General features: G+C 35.1%; 1 long non-coding RNA gene across 1 annotated transcript; it reads right to left on the bottom strand.

The window, feature by feature from the left end:
- Window positions 1–6330: 6330 nt before the first annotated feature.
- Window positions 6331–15561, bottom strand: LOC118685093 (uncharacterized). Its single transcript, XR_004979924.2, has 4 exons — window positions 15443–15561; window positions 10744–10855; window positions 9839–9886; window positions 6331–9180 (listed from the first exon to the last, which is right to left on the bottom strand). It is a non-coding gene; the product is annotated as an uncharacterized LOC118685093 (long non-coding RNA).
- Window positions 15562–24544: the final 8983 nt, after the last annotated feature.

The raw sequence follows: 24544 nt of genomic DNA, 5'->3' as shown, positions 1-24544 counted from the left end.
CTTTATTTTCAGGAGAAAGAGAAATTTCTGATAGTATAAGAGTCCCAACACAATCTTGAAGAAGAATGTCTCTCTGCCTAGTACCAAGAGATGCAGTGTTGCACTTATTTTCCATCTGTTGCTCCCCTGCTCTTCATGGGTCCTTTAACTAAATTCATAATTTATGTTGTCTTTTTCCACATTGTCCTCAGTTTAGGTTTCCCTCTCTTCCCAATTGCAGTCCCAAGTCCTGTCCAGCTACAACTGTAAGTAGGCTCAAGCTCTGTACAATGACCCAAAGGAAATGCTATTATAGGTGAGAATAGCCTCAGACTTCTCCTTTGTACTTGCATTTTCTCTAATTCCTCACTGAGCCTTACTGTTTGAGGAATTGAGAGTTTGAGGAATATAAATAGCCTGTTTTGGAGAATTAGACCACATAAGCTTGAGTTAGTGAAGTCACATAGATTTCTTTTTTTTCAGGCTCCCACACAGATAAATAAATGGAACAGAATCTATTTCTTTTCAAGCAAAAGGAAAAGAGCATCTTCCTGTTCTATGCAGACATTTTAACTTTTTCCTGTCTGTGTTGGCATCCAGTCACTATTGGTGTTCCCCAAGGATCAGTGTGGGTCCAGTCCTGTTTGTTATCTTGATAATCTGGATAAGAGGATTGAGTCTACCATTACCAAATTTGCTGATGACACCAAGTTGGGTGGGAATGTCAACCTGCTGGAGGATAGGAAGGGTCTGCTGAGGGATGTAGACAGGCAGAATTGATTAGCAGAGATCAGTGGCATGAGGTTCAATAAAACCAAGTACTGGCTCCTGAACTTTGGCCACAACAGCCCCAGGCAGTGCTACAGACTTGGGCTGAGGTGGTTGGAAAGTGGGCCAGCGGAAAAGGACCTGGGGGTTCTGGTTGACAGGGGCTGAATATGAGCCAGCTGTGCCCAGGTGACCAAGAAGGCCAGTGGCATCCTGGCCTGTATCAGGAATAGTGTGGCCAGCAGGACCAGGGATGTGGTTCTTGCACTGTACTTGGTGCTGCTGAAGTCTCATCTCAAGTACCCAGTTCTAGGCCTCTCAGTTCAGGAAGGACATTGAAGTGCTGCAGTGTGTCCAGAGAAGGGCAGCAGAGATGTGGAAGGGTCTGGAAACAAGGCTTATGAGAAGCAGCTTGAGGGAGCTGGGGGTGTTTAATCTGGAGAAGAGGAGCCTTGGAGGAGATGCTAACACTCTCTACAGCTCCCTGAAAGGAGGTTGTAGCCCAGTGGGGATCAGTCTCTTCTCCCAGGCAGCCAGCAGCAGAACAAGAGCTGTGCTAGGAGAGTTTTAAGTTTTAGAGCTTAAAAAGAAATTTTTCACAGAAGGGGTGATTAGGCATTGGAATGGCTGCCCAGGGAAGTGGTGGAGGCACCATCACTGGAGATGTTTAAGGTAAGGCTGGATGTGGCTCTTAGTTACATGGTCTAGTTGACAAGCTAGTGTTTGGTCAAATGTTAAACTCAATCTCAGAGATCTTTTCCAAAATAAATAATTCTGTGGTCCTGTGTGCAGGCAATAACATTTAGCTAATTTTTGTTCATCTGTATCATTGGGAGGATGGCAAGAGAGGATTGGAAAGAGCAGAGTAAAGCATGTGGCCATAGGAGATCAAGGTTCAATTTCTAATATAAGACTGATTTTTCACTACCATAGTGTTCTCATCTCAGCAGATAAAAAATTATGGGCTTCCTTTGTATCTCCTTCTTCTGCATTTCCTGGCTTTATGCTTCATAACACATTTCTCTTTCTGCTCTGCATTAGCTATAGTGATCCTGTTATTCTGAGGCATCCTTCAGCTCTGGCTATCCCCATGATTCCTTATCTCTGCCATTCCACTATGACTTAGCCAGAAATCAGAGTGGCATTTGTTCTATACAAAGCCTGAAAAAAAAAGATAAGTAGAAAAAAACCCAAGAACTTGGAAAACAAAGATTGTTTATTTTTGTTCCGTTTAGGCAGTCAATTTTGTCACCTCTTTTCTGTCTAGGTAGCCTTGTCTGTGGATTTCTCTCATTAAGCCTGTCTAAATGACATAAACATTTTCCCAGGAAAAGGAAAAAACAGAAGTGCTGATGGGAAAAGGCATGAAGTATGAAACAGTAAAGATGATCAAGAGTTAATCCAAGTCTTGCTTTTGGGGGATTATTTACATTCTTTTCTGTCTAACTTTTCACCCTTTGTATAGATGCAACTTGTTGTGCAACGGGAAACTTCAACTCTTCTTTTTCTCCTGAAATTTCTTATTAAAACAGACTACCAGCGTATTAGATTGTTGATACAAGATATCCTATAGCTGAAAAACTGAGGGTTTTTTTCTTTCTTTTAAGGTTTTTAAAGGAACTAAAGTCCATACTGAAGGAGACAATTAAAATTATTAAAGTGGCTCTGAAGTGGACTTAGGATAAACACAGCGCACAGTAAACCAATAATATTTCTGCTGACTATATAATCTTATACTCAAGCAGGGAAAACATTGTCTTGAGAAGAAAAAACACTTATGAAATTAATTAATTTGGAAAGGGCAAAAAGTTAATGGGGTACAAGAGGAAAATAGTATTTGTAGGACTGTTAGACTCTGTGACCAGGGAAACAGTAGACAGAGCATAGTGCTCACCATGGTACTTCAGTGCTAATTTTGTGCATATCAATTTTTGGTAGCACAGTTGGTATATTGGTCACAGACAGAAATTACACCAGTAAATGAAGGGCAACTGTGGCACATTGTGCAATTTGCTTTGTGAAGATCTGCTGTTTGAACATTCAGATATGGATATTTCTATCATTATTATAGGTGCATGCTAAAATATTTCCTCTGGTAGATTTCTCAAGATTAGTCTGAGAGAGAAGAATGTAGATTAGGAGAGCAGCCACATTAGTCTGTCCATCACTGGACCCAAAAAGTGGATGTCATGTCATCGAACCTTCAATGTTTCAAGGTATCTGTTAACTATTTCCACAGTTACTGAGTTTCCAAACTGAAATACATTTTTTGCTCTCTCCAACAGTTCAAATAATGTGGTTGAAGTGAAAGAGTAGATTAGAATGGTTCAATTTGTTGTTTATCCTATAGGTTCAAGGACAAGTGATAGGTCTGTGAAAATGCTTAGTTGAGCATTTATAATTACAAGACCAAGAAATGCAGGATTTTTTACTTCATTCTACTGCTTTTTTTTTCTCTCTAAAAATAAATCTTCAAACAACACTGGTTATTCATTATACATTTATTTTATGACCTTTAGGACAAAATTCAAGTTCAGAATGATGAGATATAACTGCAAAGAATGTGTTCATTCAGACCTTGAACTGGTGTTGCATTCTGGTGTACAGGATTTATACAAGTCAGGACAATAATGGAGTCATATAAGAAGAAAGAAGTAACATACTGAAAGTACTGACTGTGAAGTCAGGAAACAATACTGGAAAACTAGCAACATTTTTTGTCTTCTTGATTGCAGTAGGTTAATTTTCTAAATGATCAAAACCTCATGTGCCACAACTGTAAAATGATATGTGGGTAGTCACAGATATCACAGAGCCAATGAGATCCAAACCAGTGGTGGACATGTGACTCCACTGGTGCATATTAAAGGACAAAAATCAAAAATTTTGATGGTTTTATATAGCAGTAAGAAGACATATGAAACCTGATCTGATGAAGATTCATTGTCGTGGACAGATGTTACTGACATTTCAAAAAGCTTGAGCATAAGAACTGATCTGCTGGCCCTTGAGTGACTTTGAACCAGCACCAGCTGTTGTGACTGCAATGCATTTGATTTGGCAGAAGGAGTCCTGAAATCTGCTTTATTGCACTGCCAAACTGTGTCATTTGTACTGAATGTTAAATGACAGAGTTTGTCATTTTAGATTGTTGTACATTCTAAAATGTACATTTTAGAATGTACAAAATTCTCTCAGAACTACTTATGACTGTATCTTACTCTACTTCAGCCCAATATGTAGACTGTACCCATTTTTTCACATTAATTCTGAATCATTCTGTGAACATTTTAGTTAACTCATAGTTTTAATTTGGCTGATTTAACCACTCTTCCTCCCACAAACATGTTTAATATGTATCCAATTACATTGCTAGTCACACATTTGGGACAAAGAAGGGAGACTAAAAAAAATCTCCTATAAGTAAATGATATGAGTCTGTGCAATTTGGTGTTCTAATAATGAAAGTTGAGAGGTTGGGTTGTTTTTTTGTTTGTTTGTTTGTTTGGGTTTTTTTTAAATTTGAACTGGTATTTGATGAATCAGTATCAAAATATTGCAAAGAGGTCCATTATTCTTATGCTACACACCACGTCATATAATTTGGGGGTTTAAAAAATCCTTAGACAATAAAATACTTAAAACCATATGTTAAATACAAAGGGAAATATATTAAAAGAACTGAATTGCCTATTGATCTGAGATCTCCATTGAAATAAATCTTAGAAACTCTGAAATAGTATAAATCCTAAATTCAATGACAACAAGATAATGGCATAATGGCATTTTATATTTATATACTTAACAGTACACAGTTCCTCAAAATCCTAAACTCATATTTTCCATTCTTTGAGTTTACTGGGGGTGTATAATATATAAGAACTCTATTATTTTCCTAAAACACTTTTAGACTATTTTATCAGTCTTTTTTTTTTCCCCTAAGAAGCATTTTGATTATACACCTGGACAGCTGCCATTGTAGCTTCCACGTTTCAAGTAAGGCTAATTATACTTTTGGCACTGGCTGTTCAGAGTAAATAGTCTGGAAAGTAACAAAGTAGAGAAAGTGTAGTGATTTCCACATCACAGCCTTGCCTCTCCAAGACAATATCAGATAACATAAGACTGGAAAGATATGCAATCTGCTAACTTCTTTTATTTGATCTTGTTGAGAATTTTCCTTATTTTTATACTGAGCGGTTCACCTGGACACAAGAATATCATGAAAGTTATTGGTTTGGAGGTAAATTCATTTATTAAATATATTGGAAACCTGGCATAACTGATCCCAAGGGTTTTAATTAAAATTGGCTTGACATTACCTTCCCCAGCTTGACTTCCCCGATCTGCATTTTCTCTATACTGGCCTTTACTATTCCATTTCTTCAGATATAATCCAGTTGAAAGCAAAAAATACTAGTAAAAGTTTTTCTGCCCAGCTGACTGCTTCTGCAGAAGTGGGGAAACAGCCCTGTGGCAAGATAAATGTGGTTTCGGTAGTTTCTACCTTCCTTTTTGTAGGAAGGAATGCAGGTTTCTTGTCATCAATTCTGCAGTGCTTCAAGCAGGAAATGTCCCCTGACCTACTCCAAATCCTTTGACAGATGCTTAATTCTGGGCCTGAGAATCTAAGGTTCAAGGAAATTTTATCTTCTGTTCCATTTCTGATTTACTAGAGCCTTCTGTTTCTAATGAATGTAGTTCCTGTAGCATTAAACCAGGATGAGCAGTCAATGTTTACATAACAAACCGCTTTATCACAGGACATGTTCAATCTTTTTCATGGAGAAAGCTCCAACTTAGCCTATAATTGCTCCTGTACTGGGTCATGATGATTGAAGAATAAGAGCACATCCTTAGTATGCTACAAAATCCACACACTATGTACTCACGTGAAATGACTACAGAAAGCCCTTTAGTTCAGCAAACATCCTCTGACTGTCTGGAGAGGATTAAGGATTACAGTCTAGCCAAAGTCTGATAATCATGAAGATGATTTGATGGTGTTCATTCTGTGGGAATACTATAACAGTTAATTGTTCTGAGGCGTTTTCAAGTTTTATTTTAAGAAAGGAAGATTTTCTTAGCTGAACTTACCAGTGAATGATTTCTTTACCACTAAAATGAGACTAATGAATTTCTAGTAAATGGAGAGCAGATAACAAAGATGAACAGTGTATAAGTTAATTACTGATAAGGTAATAGCAATTGTGTTGACATTCAGAGAGTGACAATGCAGTATGTGGAGCAAAAACTATTTGGGCTGAATTTACTTTTTTGTCTTTCCTAGAGCTTATCTGTATAGCACAGCTTACAGCATAGTCACAGGACATATTAGCCCATGTCTACTAGAGGTATTTTATTATTTTTACATAGTGAATAAACCCCAAACAATTCAGCTGCATGGCCAAAAGGAAACCATCCTAACATTTATAATGTTCCATTTTATTTGAAGATATTTGATGAATCCACAATGAGATTCTGTGTTTGTTGGCATTATATCAGCAGAAAATATTTCTGAAGGTCTCTTACAGCTTTCATTAAAAAAATTCAGTGTCACCTTGAAAATAAAGAGCAACAAAGGAAGCAAACACAGGAAGATTTTAATAAATTAATGCAAAACCAGGAAAACAATAACATTACTTTTAAATAAAAAAGGAAATCTATTTGAATAGTACAAACACTTATAATTTTTTTTAATTAAAATTATTAAAGTATGTCATTCTTGGAGGTTATAAGATGTTGAATAAGCTGTTGTACTTCTTTAAGTTGTTGTAGTAACAAAGGATGCAAAAGCTAACCCAACACACCTCTAGTTTACACAACATATGAGTATGTCACCAAAAAAGATTTTTAGGTGACAGGACCATTTATTTATATAATACAAAATTTTAGAATTGGTGAAGTTGCAGTAGTGTTAACAAAATAATTCAGCAGTTTTTCACACGAGTTAAATGAGACAATACATGAAAAATTAATCTTTTATCATGTTGGTATTATTATTATTGTTATTATTATTATTATTATACATTATTATACAGTGTTCTTTTTTTCTTTTTATTTTTTCTTTACTGCTTTTTCTTAAGAACCAAATTCAATGATAAGAGAAGACTAATTATGCAGTTATGGTAATACCAAAGTAATTTGGAATTGAAGTACTAAAACCCCAAAGGATATGCATCAAACACAGCCTGACATTTGCTATTGATATAAAATATAATTCTGATTTTTGCTGTATTCTCTGCTCTTAAGGTCCTTTACACCGTTAAGTAGAATAATTAAGTCTGAGTTTCATGCCTCTGATGAAGTAGATTAAATGCTAATGTTATTAGAACATGTTATGTACTGTGAACTGAAAAGATTCTAATTTGCCTTGATATGAATTATGTCTTTCACAATTTATATCTCAATCAAAGAAATTATATTGCTTTAAACTGACCTAGATAGTATTAACTGAATGTTCATGGTGTGCAAAAGCCTTCCTGTATCAGCAACCTGAACACAAATGTTGTGCCAACAGCACAACAGGTTTAATAAAGAGATATGCAGTGATTGCATGCAGGTAATTTTGTAGCTCTTTTTATTAACATTAATCACTGTCAGTTTGTTTTATAATATCCTCAAAAACTGCATGGAATACCCTATGGAGCACACCATGAGCATCATGAAACAGCATCTGCTTGAAACAAAAGCAATTCTCCTCATGCTAAATTCTGTTTTAAATGGCATCTATTAAGAGTGACTGAATTGCTATTTCTATCTGTTGAGAATTATACTGCAAGAACACAATAGTAATTTTCATCACGAAGAGGAAGTGTCATTAAATACAGGATGTGAATGTACACATGTGCTGTGGCTTGGAAAAAGACAAAATAAATGGGTTTAGCCAATAATGGGGGAAAATAATTAGTACACTAATAGGGCAAGAACAGTAAGACTGTAAATGATTGTATGCTGTATTCAGGAATAACATGCCACATATTGAAAACCAGGAGAAAGCCAATGTTATCAAAGGCCATAAATCCACTCTGATTCTAGGTGCATGGGGTTCCCAATATAGGTCAATGCAGTTTAGACTTTCAGCAGTTTACTTAATAGACTCTGCTGCAATAAATGAGTATCTCATTACCTACTACAGACTAGACAAGATCAAGTCACACTCATGGTCACAGAGAATTCCATAATGAGAAACTCATAAAAAATATGGCTATAACTCAGCAACAGAGACAATTTCCTGTGGTGCAGTTTTTGGAATCTGAATTATTATCTCCTGCACACTTCCACTGTATCTACTGTTTCATTACTAGCCTTGATTTTGGATTCATCCAAACTCTTGCACAACATCTCTGGGTGCTGAGGAGTGGTTCAGAGTGTCAGCCCCCATGCACTTCTACAAGCACCCAGCAAGGCAGGGCACAGAGCATGCCTGGGGAGGCTGCACTGCCCACCCAGAACAAAGGCGCAACAAGGCTGCAGTGGGGCCACTAAAGCAGCAGATTCTTCTCTCTCTGATTTGCATCTCTGGAAGGTATTGTTGCAGTTCAGTGGCTGGACTTTGACCATAACTACTTCATCCTCAGGAAATTTTTTAGAGGAAACCAGTAATCTGTGGCTCTGGAGATGTGTCATCCTGCATTTGTGGTGCAGGATGTGGTGTGCGCGCAGAGAGCTTGTATAATACTCTGTAAAGACCAATGTCGGCATATTTTGTACCAGTTACAAAAGGTTGTTTAAGAAAAGTCCTGGGTTTTTAGACTCCCTAATTAAAATATGAACATGCTTTTCTGTGAAATCAGTTCTTTTACATTCTTCAAATGACAAACTCTTCTCAGGTTTTCCAATAGAAAGGAAAAAGAACCATCCAGCCTCTGTTTCAGTAGTTGTTAAATTGTATGCAGCATTTCAATATTTACAATATTTCTGCCAAAGCATGAGCATTCTTGCATGGAATTGTTTTTCTCTCTTTCAATATGGTCTTTTAATAGTCTGCATCGATTGCCTATTTTTCCTGCATATACCAAAATACGACTCCCACTTTCACAAAAAGTGTAACAACCAGGCATTCATTTTGCATTGATCAGAAGCTGAACAGGAACAAATTGATTTCTCTTACTTTTCCAAGTTCTTTCATCTGTTCTTATAGCTGGCTTTAACATTCTTCTTAAAACACAATCCTCCAATTTCTGTCTGGTTCCAGTGATGGCAAATGTTGCCGCTTTGCACTCATTTTGAAAGTACTCTTTTCCTGTGTGTCATGTTTATTCCCTTAGATTACCAATGATTAAGGATCTTCCTGAGGGGTATTTGGGTTGCCTCCAGTGTGACAGTAAGTTTTGCTTCTGTGAAAGCAGCATTGCATAAAAGGCTCTTGCAATTCCTCATGTTCTACACAGAGTAGGTTCTGGATAATTCAGTTAAATTCTGCTCTTTCACCTGTTTCCAGAAAAAATAAATACATTTTAAAGATAATTAGTGTGAGTGAAATAATTCTTGGTATCACACTTTGAGAAGGAAGTCTGAATATTAGCTGACTAGTACCCTTGGGATGTGTAAGACAGAGTCATTCTTTTCATGATCACTTTGCTTCTTGATCTGGGTCAGTTTTACATCTATAATCAACCACCCTTTGAAAAAGCTGCACAGTATCTAGTCTAGACATAAATGTGAAACTTTACTGTCCATGGTTGTTTGTCTGATACTTTTTAATAACATGTAAGTTCACACTTGAGAACCACAAGAATGAAAACCTTTGAATGGGAATGAGAAGAAGTCAAGCAGGAAATTTCCTTCAAAGCTGGACTCTAATGGAACTAAGTGTGCAGTCAGGGAAAAAGGTCTGTTTTTACTATATCCTGTCAGGAAGAAGAAAATCACCCTTCTGCTGCTTCTCCCACACTTTGAGTATCTGCTTAAAATGTTGGAAAGTAACTGACTAGTATAAATTTTGTATTTATGTTATTATTTCTCTATGAGCAAAATGTATCTACTCTTATCCTATTAATTATGTGTTAACTATGAAGGATATTTGACATTTACAATTCTAGACTAGAAGTCAGACAGTGGCAAGTTGAAGCACCAGCTGTATCCTTACCTTACCCTGTGGCCTTAGGAAGCCTCTTCGCCTTTTCAGTTTGTCCACCTGAAAAACAGAGATAACACTTTCCTGCCTAGGTAGAAGGAGTCCTTTGAATTAATTTGTCTTATCAATGTTAGGCAAAAGCAAAGCACTTTATAGGAGTCAGTAATTTCTGCAAAAAAAGATTTAGCAAAATGGGTTTTAGTCTCTGGAGAGATCAGTTTCAGACCAGCAGGGATTGGTATTTTCAAGTCAGTTTAACACACTGAAGAAATTTTCACTAGCAGTGCATGAATAAAACCAACAGTTTATTTACAGAGATTAAGAGCATTTCAGCTAGCAGAAAATCTGATAGGCTAAATATAACACAAAAAACTGAAATGGCACTTAGATATGATGATAAACACATGTAACAGTAAACTAGCTGTAAACCCTCTTTCAAATTGAGTAGTTTTCCTTTCCTTTCCTTTCCTTTCCTTTCCTTTCCTTTCCTTCCTTTCCTTTCCTTCCTTTCCTTTCCTTTCCTTTCCTTTCCTTCTTCCTTTCCTTTCCTTTCCTTTCCTTGTGAATGAGAAAATTAATTTGTATGGATTAGCTGTTGGGGTTCTTTTTGTCACTCTTTATGTAGATGCTTTCCAATAAAAAAACTGCTTTGGAAACCTAATTCATGATTGAATTGAAAAATTGAATCCATACAGACTGAAATACTTCATGACTTTTCACAGGACTAAACTACTGTATTGAACATAGTCTGAGAAAGGTTATTTTACCAATTTTCTAAAATCCTGTTTTAGCCCATTCTTTATTTTTTCCTTCCTTAGTCATTATTAGCCTGTCTATAAAGGTCTCTTGTCCACTAAAGACCAACTAGAGCTGCATGTTCACAGGGAGCAGGGTTGTATATCTTCTTCCACAATTACCTGGAAGAGGGAAAGCACTAATAAAGATCCATCTTCTTCAGAATATTCTTAACTGTATTTGATAGGTCATTGCTTCTCTGTTGCAGAAGAAATTCAGAAGAACCTCAGAAAGCTGAGTGGGCAAATGGTGAAAAAGCAATTTAAGTATCAAAAACTGAAATTAATATATCTAAGAAAAAATAATAGAAAACATGATGTCTAACTTGGAGCCAATAATTACAGCTCAGGTCTTCAAGCCATCAATAATTTCCAGAAATTAACAAGTCAACATGCATCAGAATCTGAAAAAATCAGTGACAATGCTGCCCATCTTCAGGTAGGGTACTGAAAAACATGGAGAATTCATTTTTCCGGCTACATAAAATTTTCTTGCATCTTTATCTTGGTATCATATTCAGTTCTATATGTATCTCAGGAAACATATTTAAGAGCTAGAGATGCTGCAGGGAAGCACAATTAGATAGATGAAGGGAATAGAGCATGAGAATGTCCCTTATGAGGGCAGAACCTGAAGTTTTTTAGTTTACAGAGGAACACCCTGAAGAGATACATGATAAGAGATTTACAGACCCATGAAGGTACTGTATAAAATTACAGTGGAACTGGTATCATTTCTTTCAGTTCTGGAATTGGGGACAATTGTTAAAACTCTTAGGTAACCATTCTCAAACAAAAATATAATTTTACAGAGCAGGTCATGAACATCTGAAGCATGCTGCCATGGGAGTTCAGGGAAAGAGGAAGTATTTTCAGGTTCAAAAAGGAGCTAGACAAATTTATGGACAGCAAAGAATCTAGTAATTCAATCAGTTGCTCTTCTGATCTTCCTTGCTTTTTTGTTTTTATGAAGATGTGAGCTGACACTTTGGACAAGTGTTGAGATTTTTGTTAAGGAAAAATGAAAGGAAAATGTTTGAGAAGGTCTTGAGTTGAAAGTTTAAAAACTCTTGCCATAAGGAAATCCTGCTCTATAACTTGTTACTGACTTTGAAAATTTCTTCATGCCTCACACTTTCTTGGGAAATCCACTGGCAAAAATGTTTAAAAAGTTCTATTGCAGGCTTTTGATGCATTCTTGATCTACCATTTTTATAAATTTGGACTTATTATATATTTATTTCAATGCAATAGCTCAACCAACCTGAATCAAGTTAGTTTTAACTTATTCCCCCTGTTAACAATATTTAATTTAAAGGATTTTAAATTTTCAGCAACTCCTAGTGCTTAGAGTTAAAACTCCTAAGTTCAAAATTAGAAATATATTTCCCTCGGTTCTGTAAGAAGAATGCTTCAATAAAGCAGAAAGGACTGTGAATCTCTAAAAAACATAAAAATTCCCTTTTATATTAGATGAACCTGAAGTAAATTGTAGAGAATAAATGTCAAAACATATTTGTATATACAATCTAAATACGAACTCGTTGAGCTTATATTTATACAAAGATGGTTTTTGCAGTGAAAAACCTATGAAATTATCATTAGACAGTTTAAAATATTTATTTATATTCTGTAATTTGTGAGTGACTAAAGTGGATGGAGGTTTTGGGATGTGTTGATCTATTATTTGAGAAATGTCACATTTTGTAACAAAATGAAGGTTGAGATTCTATTCATACCACCTATTTACATTACGGTAAAATTACTTGAGCGTTCATGACAGAATCCTTTTTTCTTTTCTATACAGAGATTTTTTTCAAAATAAAATGAAAGGCAATTTATGCTTTGTCATCTTTATCAGTGCCTTTGATCCAAGTAAAATGTTATTTGTTAGTACATTAATTTTAAAGTATTTTCCTCTAAGTCTCTTCATCATTTGCTCTCCCCCTAGTTTTCAGACCATCCAAGTTCTTATGACCTTCAATGATCTTTAGTTTCTTTCATTAAACTAATAATGAAGGACTTTCAGTGTTGTCAAAAGAAAAAAAAAAACCAACAAAAAGAAACCCTACTTGCTTTCAATCTTTTTCTTTTTCAGAGAAGATAAATGTCAAGCTGTGTTCTTTGAGTACAGCTACTCCCTTATTACAGCTAAGAGTTGTGCAGATACATAACTGTCGACAGAGTCCTTTAGAAAAAGCATTGCTAATCGCAGAGTGTTTTGCCATGCACAGATTTTCTTGTGCTATTATGAATATCAAAGTGACCTTCTCACAAGTGAGATATTCTGCATTTTTATTAACTACTGACAGGAGAATATCTTGTAGAAAAATACTTCATCATGTGCTTACTGACAGACTTTTCTCAACTTTCTTTTAGCACCACATTGGAAATAATGATCCCTCTCCATCTCTGGCCTATTTATCTGTCTGGCCTCCTGTCTGTCTTCTGCTTTCTGTTTTCTTCTTTCCACTTTCTCCACAAATCTTTTAGAATTATTTTCTATAATTCTAAATCTGTCTTGTCTGGTCTCCCTCTCTATCCCCTAAATTATTTATTTTTTTCTATTTATGAACCCAGGTTGCCACACCTGACAAGGTATGGGCTTGCTGGGTCCTAGATCTCACCACAGATCACATAGACCATCTGCACACCAAATAAAAACAACTGTAGAAATGTCCATACAAGAAAATGGTTTATTCCAAAAACCGTAATTTCTAAATTATGTTGATTTTTTGGTTGGTCACACATGAGGAGATAGAGACATTCCTCAAGATTATTGTGACTATCAAAGCAAAATGTTTCTTTTTTTCAATTGTTCATCTGGACCTTTCTATTGTTTATTTAGTACCTGATACAGAGCTTGATGACTAATGGTGACTGTAATTTTAGTTGTTGAGAGAACTCCTATTGCATACAAATGTACTTTTTGCATAAATAATCCTTAAATCAAGGCAAAGCTGACAGACTCAGTGATGCTGGACTATATGATATTCAGAAGTCTATTCAAAAATTATCAAGATCTCTAAAAATTTTTAAAGCTTTGAATGCTCCAACTAAAGAAACTTAAACTGATTAAGTCCATTCATTATTTTAACTGCAAGCCCTGAAGCATCTTTGCAATAAGGTCCCTTATTGCACAAGGACAAAAGATTCTCCTTAATGTCCAAGAGAAGCTTTCTTTAACCTTTGTACTTTTTTTGGTTACTAATCATAGCACACTTAGAGATCTCTGGTGATAAATTTGGAATTGAAAAATAACTGTAGTGGGAAGAGACCTCTGAAGGCTATCTAATCCAACCTCCTGCACAAACCAGGATCATCACCTACAACAGAATGCTCACAGTGTGTCCCATTGGATTTTGAACATAACCAATTGTAAACTGAACATTGCTCACTCAGTTTTCTTATGATTTCCTCACTGTGAAGAGAAATTTTCCTAAGCAACCATATTGTCCAGAAGAAAGCTTTACACAAGCATGTGGACATCTCTAAAATCAGGTCCATGGTTTGACATTATGGCCTGAAAACATTTGGAACAGAGTCTGCCTGCACTGCAGGCTTATTTTACCACATTGAGGCAAATAGTAAGATATAGATGTAGCTCCATTTGAGTTTTACATAGCAATACAGATAAGAATGTCATGGATTGATCCAAACTTATTCAAATCACATGGAATATTTCTATTAAATTTCATGGTCATCAAAAAGGCTTTGAACTGCTACTATGTTTTTTCTGTATTTTTTCATTTTATTGAGTATTTTTAAAACAATATTTTTTTCATAACTTACAGCTATGTTAGCTTTAGGGGTTTAAGGGAATTGCAAAGTTACAGATTTCTAGAAATTATTTAATGCTGCTGTTGACTGTCTATAAATCTTTTTCCAAGTGTTTGTCGTATTTAACTGTATGGAATTGCTTAATTACTTGAATAGAAAATAATGAAAGTTAGTCTTTCCCATTTACCACTCTTTTTTTTTCAGAATGAATCACACAGCTATTTACATGACTGGAAAATATTCTTTCAGTGATTTGCATTCAGCTTGTTACTAAAGTGCTAAAAATCAATTAAAAGTTTTAAAGAGTAATTTGTTTGTCAAGGTCCCTTTTCAAATATAGATTGCAACATTAATTGCTTATAGCACATGTCACTTTCAGTAGAGATGCCAGAAGTGTCTGGAAAACTTTTTATAAGCTTTATGAAAGTAAATTTAATTTGATACTAGAACTGAACATGAAAATCCCCTTTCTCAATAGCAAGGATTTTTAAGCCGCTCATGTGTGGACTGCTTAATCTTCATTTCAACAGCAGCACAAAGTGGTTTCTTTCCATACCAGAGATTTTTCTCATCATCAGATAAAATCTCTTTTAAAATGAAATTGTGTGCTGCCATTTCAGCTTTGGGGCTAGTGAACAAAACTGAACTCCTTGCACTGAAGTCTTGGGAATTCAAATAGGTCCAAATGTTTGCAATTTAGGTTCTACGTACTTAGTTGATCAGCTTTCCAGTAAGAATAGCTCTGTTTCATAGGCATGAAATTACCAAAGTTCTCCATCAGCATTAGACTTCCAAAAGCTCAGCTAAATATATGGACAAAATCTCCTTCTTTTGGGTCTGTGAAAACAAATAAGTTTTTTAATCAGTTACTTTGTTTCTACTTCCAAATTTGAACACTTTCAGCTAGCCTGATTACTCTTTCTCAATTTGTCATAATGTGATTTTTGCACTGCTTTCAACATTCTATTTCCATTTCCATAAAACAATACTAAGTATTTTTTATCATGGAACTTGAACTGGCCAGTTACTCATGTGATCTTACCCTTTGAATTCTAGATGTTTTGTACTTCCTCTATGGGTGCAGGACCATTGCATCACACATCAGACTAATTAGTTTTGCATTTGCCTGTGTTTACAAGATTTTCAAAAGTAATTTGATAAAATCTGCTGAAAAGAAAAATTGATATATTAGAATGGAAAGAAAATTCACTCTTCCTCCATTTTTAAAAAATTAAATATTAACAGAAAGTAATTCATATTTAGGTTCACAATCTAATTTATTTGAATTATTCTATTATAAGCTAATGATACAGTAATTTAAAACTAATAATTTAATAAAAATATAAGATTGACATGAACTTCCCACCGATTAGTTTTTTTGCTTTCTTAATAAGATGCAGTACATTTTCTCAGTGTATACAAATATTTTTCTGCTGTCTCATTGCTTTTTTAAATTGACTAAGATGGTTGACAGGCTTATCTTTCATATTACAAAGTTTGACATTAACTGAAGAAAAAAAGAAAAAAAGCCACAAGATAAAAGTCTTCAAGCCACTAGAGGATCTTTTGTTTAAATAGGCAAACCCTTCATATATTTCACTAGTTGAGGATAGCTTAGGTAAACATAAATAAAAACAAAAAAACAGAGGGCCAAATTGCTGTACTGAATCTTCAAATTTTTAGTAAAGTTGTACTGAGCTTATGTATCTTTAAAGTTTACCTGTATTAACCTTTACTGACTGTGCTGTACTGCAGAGCAGAATAATTGCAGACTTAAATTTCTTTATTAAAGAACCTGGGACCAGATCTAACACCAAAGCTGTATATTTGTTTTTAGAATCTGTATACTATTGTGAATCTGCAGTGTCCCACTGTCTTCCCTTTTCTCCTCTCATACAGATTCCAAACTTCATCTTTGACTTTAATTTATTGTAAACTTCTGTCTTAATTTGTATTCTATTTTATCTAATAGTGATTTATTTAGAAGAATCTTTTGTAAGTGGTAAGCAGCAGATGCTGATACACAATCTAATGATAATGCACATCCTCATCTGGCCAAGATGAGCTAATTTCAAGTTATGGGGTTCATTTATAAATGTTTTCCTGGTTGGGTGGCAGATAAATGTGCTTTTGAGTATCATGTAGATTAGGAGCCTACACTTCTAATGGCTGCCTTTCTGCTTTGTTTTGGAGTTAAGAGACGCATTTAAAGATAGAGTATCAAAGACCCTATTTTTAGAATAGAATGCAATTTTTAAACTTTACACATACATGTATCTAATAACAGAAGGTATGATTAATTGCTTGTCTATGCTCAAATTTTATATTTGAGCACAAGTTGGCCTGAAGAAACTGAAAGCACCTTTTTGGATGTAGCAGTTATTCTGAGGTGAAAAAGACAGCTCAATGACAATCCAAATCTATTGTCAAGAAAGTGCAATAGTTTTTCAAGGAAGTACAGAAGCATTTATCATGTTTAAGGGGTCTCTCCATTTAAGGATTAGGGGCTACAGTTTCATCTGGAATCATTCAAAACCAGAATTTTTGTGGAGTTTATAACTGTAATCACCTGAATGGTAGTAGGAAAATAATAGAAGAATATAATTTTGCCTGACCAGTCTTGACATATTATACTGTTGAAGTTACTCAAAATGAAATGCCTCATTTGACTACATGATGATAAATAGTGTGCTGGTTGCTGCCACAACTATATTTTGCTAAATGATACTTTTCCTACTCTCAGGCACTCTGTTATCACTTAAACAACAATTACATTTCACAGGAGAACATCTGCTGTCTATATTAAAATTTTAAAAAATCACCGAACAAACAACAAAAACAACAACCAAAACAACAAAAAATCAGACAACAAAAAAATCAAACAAACGATAAAAACAAACAAACAATCCCCCTAAACAACTGACAACAAAAAAAAGGGAAACCCACAAAAATCCCAGGACTTTATAGGGCTCTTCACATTCTAAGAAACCCAGATCTGTGGCCTTCACATTTAAGACTGACGTAAAAGAAGTTTAATGGGCAGTGAGATGTCCACACCCACCAACATGTAAATCCTACAGTATTACAAAAAGAAGTAACTGAATTAATTCTAAGTACCATGGAAAAATATTACCAACTCTGAGTAATGGATAGGATGCCTCTGGTACATTGATTTCATAATCTGAATAGCAGCAGTGATAACTTTGTCTGATTCAGGAGGCTCTACTGCCAGTATACTTTCTAAGATGAAAAATATATACTAGGAGATCACCCCTGAAGTCTTTACAAGATGATGCTGATGACTATTATTTTATTGGCAGCAACTTAGTGCTGACAACTAAAAAGGAACTGTGATTGTGGGGTTAGATTAAATTTTGCTCTGCATTTGAGAACTGAGGACAAAATTTTTGTAACTTTGTAACACAATTTTTGCAATTACCACATATTGTAATGTGACTAACAGGACAGCCACACTTGGAGGGAAGTCTTCGGACAAATTTTGAACCTTCATGATTATCAGCTTTTCTGGAAATACAGAAGCATATTCAATGGAAGAAGGATTACCTCCTTTTCTAGATATTTCCTTTAAAGGATTTTTAAAAAAAAGTGTTTTCCTCATATTTTTATCAAATTAAGAATCCAAGAACTGTTTTGCACCACACTGACAGATTTTTATTGATTAGTTGAATGTGCTCTGTGACATGAAAAAAACCTCAAAAAGTAATAAGAAATCAATATTTAAATTAACAATTGTTTGGGGGTTTTTGTTTGTTTTTTGTTTTCTTCTCTGTTTAAAAATTAGATGGAAGAATAGTGCATTTCTACAATTTCAAAGATATTAGGAGACAAGTTTGAAATGCTTCCATGTCTTTTTTAAACTTAGTTGATTATATCTTAGGAAACTGACATTTTTCACTTTCTCAAAATATTAACTCTGAAGCAGCAGAATCTGAAATGGTCATATTTAATAAAATGAATTATCAGAATTGTAAATTAGGCTACACCATGCTCAAGTTTGCATATTCAGACTACAGGCTATGAGTGACAAAACCACCTTTCATTGTTCTGCTTTATCCTGTCATCACCTTGTGTTCTTATGCCTTATTTACCACAGCAATTCAATCCTTCTCTTGCTCTTATTGTCTTTTTCTCTCCATCGATATTTTTCAAACTATAAAGCCATTCCACTTTAAACATCTAAGTATAAAATAGCAAGTTCTTAGAGGATCACAGACATGGACTTATGAAGAATCACTAAAACCTATTCTTGTCCCAAAATCTGCAAATGCGCAATAGCTGTTATACAAGATATGCAGTCCAGGGTAGAATTGAAGTATTTCATCCTGAGATGAAACTTCATCTTCCTAGAAAAATTGTTTCATTTTCTAAAAAATTCTCTGCTGTCATTAGGTGAGGCTATCACAAGCAACAGCTTTCCTACACATGAGGCAGGTGTGCTCTGCCACATGCCTGTGGGAAGTCAGCTTATCAACCTGTTTGTACTGAACTGCTTATCTGAGATGTGCAAAAGCTTAAACCAAACATTTTACAGACATTTGTCATTTGACATCTTACATTTCACAATCTTAATTATTTTTCAATATTAATATTTTATGTATTATTTTAATGTGATACAACATATCTGATACTATACTCAGTTACTCAGTGAAAAGGCCAGCTTAATGACATTATACTTTTTGCAAAGTCAGTGAACCAAAGCACCATTCTTTTTATTGAGTCCCCAAATATAATTTATGCTCAAATTTGACAGATACTGGTGAAATCACCTGAATCTATTTTATTGGTGGATGTACTTTGTTCTTACTTCCCCCAGGTAGAAACAATCTCTATTGAATAAATGTTACAATGCAGCAAATCTCTGCATTCAAAGATTTGAAAACTGAATCAGGAGAGAATAAATCACATTCCTTGAACTTCGCAGTTCTGAAAGGAAACTCTTCTCAACCAGTGTGCTGCACTGATGGTGATCCTATACTTTATATATTATTTGGATTGAGAATCTTTTTATGCTCCAGAAAACTTTCACTTTTAAAAAAACATACAAAGGAAAAGGACTTTCTCAAGTTTTTCCCAGCCAAAAATATTATTTGGTAGTACAAAGGCCTAGTAAATTTGAAAACTTATCTATGAGGCATGTCTTAAAAAAGTTTTCTTGACTGAAGCATCATGAGCACACAGCAGTCTCTACTAACCTCCATGGTCCTGTTCCTTAAGAAAATATTTCTAAAAGTTAATGTACCAGATCAACTGCACTTCCTCAAGCAGCACACCAAAGACAGGCAAAGACCATGACAAAATGAGTATGCATGAAGGTTTTAAAAGCTCGAGATAGCAAACCTCCTCTTTTCTGACAGTAAAGGTACTGACAAATGACTTACAAAAATCTTCAGTCTGAGGAGCACAGATAGAGAGGGCAGCAAAACCCACTCTTCACCTTCCCTAAAGCAGCACAGACAGGCCAAAGCTACAGTCAAATCCACATCTGCAACATCATGGTGAAACTTTCAAAAAGAAAAAAATCAATAAAAATACAGTGGTTTAGTGAAAATGAATGCACAGTTTTGTATGCCCCCCTCTCTATGAGGTTTCCTTTGCACTGGAAGTGGGAACACAAATGAGAAACATCTTCTCTCTGTCAGTGATTCACCAGTTCTTATGGTAACCCCATTATCTGCATTTTCTAGAGCTTTTTTAGAGGACCATAGATATATTTCCTGATTTAGCAGTGAAAAGAAGCCTTGTGAATAGGATTATTTATCCAAGGTGAGTTACTGATTGCTCCTACCCAAATGACGGCTTTCTGTGGGTTAAGCTTTGCTACAGAACATCTAGAAACTCTGCATAAGTATCTTTTTGACTCCAAATCAATGGCCTGAAGGAAAAGTCAGACTAACTATTAATACCTGCTAGTAATTTGTGCAGTAAAACTTCAGTGGATAATTTGCTTTAATTTGGTTTCAAAATGAACATAGGAAATAGGACTGCTCTGGATGTCTTGATAGAACCCAAATGATCAAATAAACACATTAATTTTTCTCAGAACACTTGTTTTAAAATGGGTGTCATGATTTTGAAAATATGCTGCAATTATTGCAGAGACAGACTCTATCCAACCTTTACATTAGAATTATTTTACTATTTTCAAGAAGTTACGAGTAATAGGAAAACTTTTAAACTAAGCTACTAACAGATTAGCAGCAAATTCTATGTTTTTATTTCATATTTTTAACCCTTCTTTTGCGAGAGTTTCCCCTAAGGTGTGTTTTTGAAGTCTTAACAAACAAGTCATGAATGGTAAAGGATTCAGATATCTTACAAGAACTGATCATTCTTTAAACAACACACTGGGATATCCAGGCTGCATTAAGACAATTCTTGAAGGAAGACAATGCTGTTCAGACACAACTTTTGGCCTAATATTACTTTTACATGTTCAAATTAGTGGCTATCTTTAATTATCCCTCACCTGAAGGCACATAGCAGAGTGGAAAGGCTATAATATTCCTAGCGGGTTTTATATAAATTTAGTACTGTAGGTGACTGACTGACTGCTGTTATGCCTCACTGTGTTTAAAAGTACATTTTTCTGGATAAATTATTTCAAAAGATGGCTTTCAGCTGGCACTAAAATCTATCTGGCACATTCTGAACGACAGACTGGCAAAATGCTGACAAAAAAAAATTATGTCATTTGTGAGATGAATCATAGGAAGAACATATATATCTCTGGTCAGGGTTTTCAAAAACTACATAATCTCCCATTATTATAAATACTGGCACAAATATTGTTCAAAGAAGAGGGGCAAAAAAAGAACAGCATTTTATAAAAATACATTTAAGAGGAAAGATCTATTTAGATCTCTCTTCCATTATGTTCTTCTGAACACTCATTAGTACCAATGGCAAATAGCCTTGAAACCCATGAAAAAAACCTTCTGCAAGGTTACCTAAAAAACTGTTGACAACAGATAAGCAGTGCTCTCTGCACACTGAACTGCATGAGCAATAACTACCCCAGTTATTCACCTGCTGCTGCCTGTTTCTTGTCTTGTGACTGGGCTGCAAACTTTCTGGAGCAGGGCTAATTTATATGTTGTGCCTCAATTTAATGCTAACAATTTCTGTTGCTGGCCTAGACCTAATGTCTCTAGTTTGCTGGACAAACATAAATAATAATTGCCTAATGAATAATTAAGAAATAATCAAAGAAAATCTTCCTTTTTCCTGTGCCAGTGGGAGAGATGCATCTCAATAAAAGTAAAAACAGAGTAAGTCAGAAGAGTCACAGAGAAGTAGTAACTCAATAAGCAGTGTTAATGCAACAATAAAAACCAGAATTGAATGGACAAGCCTGTTTTTAAATAGCGAGTACATCAAACTCAAGTACATAGAAATTTTCTGAACATAACTCTTCCTTTCACTCTCTATTACTCTCTTCCCATTCCCAGTTAAAGGAGAGGGTAAAATGCATGAGAAGTGTTCATGTAATTAACATTAAATCCCTATCTCTTTTTTCATATCAAAAAAGTTGTGTATTTTAAAACTAGTACTTTAAGTAAAGCAAGAACACATTTTGTTCAGTTATTATGTAACCTCACTTTGGGGAGGCATTCTTCTGCCTGCATCCAAAAAAGACATGGTGACTGAGTCATCCTGCTTCTTTTTTCATCTGTTACGCCCAAATAGAGCAGGATAGATTTCATTGCCCTCAGCATGCCCCCATAACACTTCAGCTTTACATTAGGACTGTGATTATAATCAGATCTCATTCTTCGGGGCTTCAGCTGATCAGCTGTAAGAGTCAGGGCCATAATTTGACTTTTAAATTCTCCTCTTCCTCTACACATGCATCTTTTCTTTTGAAGGACTTGCAATTGACTGCAGCTGACTGTTGAGTGAGGGGTATCCATACTTGGGGTGGCACTGTGCTTGAAGGTGCTTGACTGATGTGTCTGATTAGGCACTCAAAGTCATTTTGATAACACAGTTTAGGATAAGGAAGGAACTATTAAAAAACAAAAACCAAACCAACACAAAACCTCCATGGGGTTATTTATTTGAGGTTGATTAAATAGATTTATTTTGGCAGATTAAAATGTCACTAGATGAACATTTATATAATTGATATGATGCTGCAGCATTTGTGGAAGAAATTGATTAGAGGTTTTCTGGTTTAGCTTTTCTTTTTCATGAATATTCCCTTTATATTCTTAGGTAACACTGAAATTGACAGCATCTGAACTTTTTATTATTTGCTTTGCACTCAAATTTCTTGAGTACTGTGTGACCAGGCTACCCACTGAATTGTGCTTCATGAAATATGCTCATACTTATCTTGATGAGGTACTCAGCTGTGCGTCTCTGCTGGTGCTCTGTAATGCAGAAACTCATCTGGGGTTGGTGTTAAGGTCTCTCTTTTTAACAGTAGATACAGATAGATTTCTGAGTGAGGGACACAATGATCACATAAATGAAGTATTTTTTTAAAATCTGATATGTGATGCTGAGTGAGCAGTAATGGGTATTTAACCTGTTAAATGGGTATTTAACAGTGTTGTGGTCTCAGAAAAAATTACACAGCAGCTCTTCCAAGTTTTCTGAGAATGGACATGGTGATAGCAACTCTTCAGCTGCTCTATTTAGCAACACAGTTATCTTGGGTGTAGAAATCTTTTTCATCCCTATGTCCTGTTAGAATTTCTAAAGAGGTTTTCCTACTCTGGAAGCTCCAAACATCCAAACAACATTCCTCTCTATTTGCTTCCACTAGCATTCTACCAAAGTGCATCAGAAAGTCTATAGAACTGATTGCCTTCTTTCTGTGGAGGAAAGGAAAAAAAACAAGGGGAAAGGGGGAGAGGATAAAAATTTCTTATAATTGTTAGCTTTCCACAACTGTAGATACTTTAAAAAGAAATGCTAAAAAGATACCAAAATCACAAACATTTGTTGTGAATTTTTGCCTGTTTAATTAGATTGCTATCCCAAAATTTATCTGTGCAACTGAAAATGAAGGGGAAGAGAAGGCAGGTATCCTTTATGAAGAAACTAGGTTTGAATAAGAAAGAAGCTTCTGGGCTTGCTAAAGGCAAAATGAGAGCTTGTAGAAGAGGCAGTGAGGGGTTTGGATCCTGTTGGTAATTACAAACTCATAAATGCATGCTGAAAGTGGAGCAGCACCTGTAGCTAAAATGAAGTCAGGACACAGGAAAGGAATAGTTCCACTGAAATGCCCAGAGACAAAGCACATGAAGAGGTACCATGGAGATCCACAAATAGCTGAATACACAAGATATTGAGATAGGACTGCTCAATGAAGTGCTGCTCTGTCCAGGATGATCCTGTATATTTTATTTTCAGTAAGGTATCTAGATCTCTTAGCCTTACTTATCTTATGGATGGTGTGCAAAGACAGAAGGGATTCTCAACTAAGTTAGAGTACAACAAAATAAAAATCCTTCAGCAACAGAAATGGTAACATCCCCATCAAATACATTTGGCAGAGCGTGCTTTATTATCATCAAATACAAAACTCTCATGGAATCCATGGAAGGCAACCACATAAAGGATTTCCCAGATAAGAAAACATAGAAATATACAAAATTTCCAAATAATTAGGTTGAAAGACCATTATTGTCAATTAATGAGAACATCAGTAGAAGAAAACCTAAACATGTCTTTTCCACCTTAAGAAAATTTTTCTACTGCCTATTCAGCCAAATTCATAATAATGTTGGCAGTTAATGGAATACAAAAGCACTTGGAATTTTAAACAGGATAAATAAAATGCAATGTGATTTCTAACAGATCTGGGCTTATTAAGTCTCTTAACCTATTTATGTAGGCTTCCTTTCAATGTGTTTTTTTTTTTTTTACTGATGAAAACAGTTCTCAAAGCAGTTTTATTGTGTTAGAAATCCTGACAACTATATATGACGTAGAATTCCTAATTTTAAAATAGCTGTTCTATTCTGAATGGTAATTATATGTCTTACAATACGTCTCCTAATCTGTAGTTATGGTCTTTTATAGAAATAATTGCATCTGTTTAGCTATCTAAAAGCTGCTATATTAATATTTTTCTTTCTTACCTTTAATATTCTTCTCTTAAACTTTCAGTTTA

The sequence above is a fragment of the Molothrus ater genome, chromosome 3 (genome assembly GCF_012460135.2).
Source record: "Molothrus ater isolate BHLD 08-10-18 breed brown headed cowbird chromosome 3, BPBGC_Mater_1.1, whole genome shotgun sequence".
NCBI classification, from domain to species: domain Eukaryota; kingdom Metazoa; phylum Chordata; class Aves; order Passeriformes; family Icteridae; genus Molothrus; species Molothrus ater.
Note: the sequence above shows the minus strand (reverse complement) of the source record. Positions and strands in the feature narration are given on the sequence as shown.